Source organism: Artemia sp. Qi Xiang Cuo, chromosome 17 (assembly GCF_049724085.1).
Source record: "Artemia sp. Qi Xiang Cuo chromosome 17, ASM4972408v1, whole genome shotgun sequence".
Lineage (NCBI taxonomy): Eukaryota > Metazoa > Arthropoda > Branchiopoda > Anostraca > Artemiidae > Artemia > Artemia sp. Qi Xiang Cuo.
The window spans coordinates 17,695,306-17,698,373 of NC_142810.1; the positions used below are offsets into that span (position 1 = coordinate 17,695,306).

At 39.4% G+C, this 3,068-nt stretch overlaps 1 pseudogene; it reads right to left on the reverse strand.

Annotated features, from left to right (window-relative positions):
• Window positions 1-1,448: 1,448 nt before the first annotated feature.
• LOC148941966 (uncharacterized) lies at window positions 1,449-2,803 on the reverse strand (annotated as a pseudogene).
• Window positions 2,804-3,068: the final 265 nt, after the last annotated feature.

Here is a 3,068-nt window from a genome sequence, read left to right on the forward strand (position 1 = left end):
TAAGATTAAAATTTTGAAAGCTACAGTGATAGCAGTGATCAAATATGGCTCTGAAGCATGGGCACTCTGAAAAGCGGATGAAGATTTGCTAGATGGTTTCCAGAGAAATTCCCTACGGATTGTTCTGGGTACCCGGCTGACTGACTGTATTTCAAACAGTGGGGTGTACGAAAAGTATACGATTCTGATACAACGCAAATAAATTAACTCAATTCAAAAAATGGCCAAAGAGGGTCAAAAACACCAATCATTTGCTGAGTTTTAAAACGTAAATCTAAAGATATTTTTTTCAGTCACGAGGGTGCATCAACAATGTCAAATTTAGAAACAATGCTATGGTTCCTGTATCACCGAGGCAAACGCAGTAGATATTTACAATACTTAAAATACCCTGAGTTTATTTTCTTTGTATCCTTTTTTCAAAGGAGGAAAGCAAACCCAGAAAGATAAAAAAACAGCAGGAGCACAAAAACTAGAAAAAAGACGGCAAAGTCCTTTCGGTTACACCAACCACGATTGGGTGAAATGTTTTTGTAACCAACCCGCATACTTTTCAGCACACTGGACGTAATAGTGGAGCAAGTAGACGAAAGTGGCGTGGAAAAGATAGACATAACCATTTAACACTTGCTGAACATGTTATAGTTGAAGAACTCAAGCAGAGAGCCAATGCCGGTGGAGGACTCCCAAAACAGAAAAACTCACATTTGGCAGCATTAACTGAAAGGCCTACTGCGGACATTGCAACTGGAAGCAGGTCAAAGTTTGCAATTAGACTTTGTTTTGTGCGGCTAAGAAGCAGAACATCGTCAGCATAAGCAACGTGACTAATGCCTAAACTATCATTGTAAAAAACTGACGGTTGAAGACGTTGGAGACACGAAGCTAAATCACACTTAAATATACTCATACCCGGAGATAAAACGGCACCTTTACTAACGCCTTTTTTAACAGGAATATGCTCCCCTACTGTACCCTTCCACTTCACCCTAACTGAAGAATTAGCATACCAATACGTAAACACAGAAACAAAAGAAAGGTTAACGCCAGACGCTGCTAGAGAAAACAAAAAATTTGAATGAATTACATTGTTAAAAGCACTAGATATATCAACAGTCAAATAATACAGGGGACTTTTTTCATTAGCTGACCCAAAATATGGTGAGCATGACCGCAGCCCATACCTTTTCTAAAACCAAGCTGGAACGGCGTAAAATCACACTTGGAGTTAATGGCTGGTAATAGCACATATTCAAGTAGCTTACTAATAAAACATGACATAGTGATAGGACGGTAATTAGAGAAAGCACTGGGGTTGTTACCCCTCTTAACAATGGAAGATATACAGCCGGACAAAAAACTATCGGGCACAATAGACTGTGTCCAGCCCATCTGAAATAATAACTGCAAATGCTTCAGTAGTTCAGGACAATCATAGGTAAAAAACTTTAAGCATGACAGGCTATCCACAAGCAGAGCCAGAACTTAGCTTTTTGTTTAGCCATCTTCAATTTAGGATCAGCCTTCCATAAGGGATCGCGAGTACCCGTTTACATGCGCTCAGAGGGGACAGCTTTTTTTAGCGGTAGACTTGAAGTAGAACACTATTTGCTGATAATATGGGTTGATATCTTTCCGCGTTAAAGTTGTATGTACAGATGTTTGCAATAAGTGGAATGGTACTTTAATAGATGATAATAACTGGGACAATGTCAATACACTAAGGGGAACATTAGCATTTTTCCAATTTATCTTTGAGAACCACTTGGGGGATTTCAGGCACAGAGATCTTGCCATAGAGCAAGACAGTTGGCATGTGACTAGTAAATGCTCGTCGTCGATTTTAGAGTCACCCACAGGAGCAACTGATGAAAGAAGAGTTAAATCTGAAACAATTGCATGGTCAAAGTTGTAAGTAAGACCACCACAATCGTGAATATAAGTAAATAGAAGATCTTTATCAGCCAGATGCAATCCTCTGGGTAGTGAATCGAGAAAAATTTCAGATCGGTCAGAATTAGATAATAAGTCAGTATTCGTGTCGCCGATGAGAACCCCTTTGGTATTTGGTTTTGCAACGTTGCTAAAGAATGTTCTTAAGCGATTACAGGCTTGTGAAAATCGAGACAATGACTGCACAGTTTTTCTATAGCAGGGGAAATAAACGTTTATAAATACAGTATCACCATATTTTATCGCTAAGATGTTAGCATCACTTTGCAATTATATCGGCTGAGTAATATGTCTTAAATAGATAGCCAGACCTCCTAATGGTCTGCCACGGGTTTTCTGGGCGGCTCTTAAGAAGATAAAATGGGTCCAAAACGCTTTAGGCTATCAACATTCACTTTAGAGAGAAGGTTGCTCTTGTAAAAACACAATATCATTATCAAGCAGCTCATTAATTAGTTCCATTAATTCTTTTGCACCATTAACACTTAGTGACACAAAGCTAAATTGAGTTTGAAAATTCATTTGTTAGCGTTATAGAGAGCTGATCGAAGAATTTTGTATTTTAGACTGAAACTTATGTGTTCCATGGTACAATTTGCACCGAGGCTTGTCAAGGGTTCTTCTTGGTATTCACATGAGGGCCAGAACATTTAGAACACTTAAGATGTGCTGGTGAGCAGGGACAAGCTCCAATCATGTGATCAGTACTTTGACAGCGAAATGAGAGAAAGGTTGAGATGGCTTGGGCACTTTTTGTAGATGAGATGTAGCCCGAAATTGCCCTTTTCGACAAACCGTCAAGGGCTAAATGGAAGGCAGGTCGTCCGTGGTTGTGGTGGGCGGATGACATAAAGATATATTAAAAGGAAATGGGAATTTCCAAGGAGGGTGTCAAGAAGGAGGATTTGAACAGATTAAGATGGAGGAGGAGCGTGCGTAGCTGTGTTTGGCCCCAGGTGGCTTGGTGATATGGTGAGCCGTTAGTAGTATTCAATAAAAGAACCAACCTTTGTTACAAAACGAATAGTGGAAACAAATGTCTAAGTTATTCCTATTTTCGACAACGCTGCCAAGACCTTTCATTTTACTTTTTGAAAAGTTAAAGCAAATGGGAA